This window comes from Elephantulus edwardii, unplaced genomic scaffold, assembly GCF_000299155.1.
Source record: "Elephantulus edwardii isolate Elephantulus edwardi_28Jun2011 unplaced genomic scaffold, EleEdw1.0 scaffold00127, whole genome shotgun sequence".
NCBI lineage: Eukaryota > Metazoa > Chordata > Mammalia > Macroscelidea > Macroscelididae > Elephantulus > Elephantulus edwardii.
Window position 1 is genome coordinate 8508173 of NW_006399877.1, and position 1027 is coordinate 8509199.

A 1027-nucleotide genomic window follows, 5' to 3' on the forward strand; every position below is an offset into this window, starting at 1 on the left:
CTGTGACACCGGGGTGACCCCTTACCCACTTACCCACTGTGACACCGGGGTGGCCCCTTACCCGCTGTGACACCGGGGTGACCCCTTACCCGCTGTGACACCGGGGTGGCCCCTTACCCGCTGTGACACCGGGGTGACTCCTTACCCGCTGTGACATCAGGTGACCCCTTACCCCCTGTGACACCGACATGGCGCCTTGCTGGAGGACGATGTCTAGTTGGGAGGAGGTTGCCAGGCCTTTCTTTTGAGCCTCCGGGTGTCTGTGGACCCTCCGGGTCAGCAGCCACGTGCTGAACTGCTTGCCTATCCCGGACCTCCCACTTGAACACGGCCTCACGTTAACTCAGAGGACATTTGCAAACAAGGTCACGCTGATGTATCTTCTGCAGGCAGGTAGGGGAAAGCATTAGGGGAGAATGATCTTTAAAATTTTATTAATTTTAATGAACGTTTACAGAGATTTTGGATTTCCATTCATTCATTGTTGCATTTTTCTCCCTGTCTGCCCCTCTCCCCCAGTTTGCTCTTCTGTTCGAAAAGTAAAAGAAAAATTATTTCACTATTACACAATTCCCTCCTACCCCCAGTACACTCACTATACAACCTTCATTCTGGACTCTCGTCATAACCATAATACCCAGTCATATATCACTTTTAAACTGTTCTCTCCCTCATCTGTTTCAATGCAGTATACATAATTTATCCACTTTTTCTCAGTTTCACCCCAACCCTGATGTCAGCTCCGTTATACAACAGTGGTACAATACAGTATTTGTCCTTTTGTGACTGAGATATTTCACTCAGCATAATGTCCTCCAGGGTCACCCATTTTCAATAGTATTTCATGACTTCCTTGTTTTTCAATGCAGCCACCTAGGGTCACTCTACCACCATCATCACTACCACTGGCCATTAACCACCATCATCACACCACCGGCCATTAACCACCACCATCACTGCCACTGGCCATTAACCACCACCACCACCATCACTGTCACCAACCACCAGTACCACCACCACCATCACT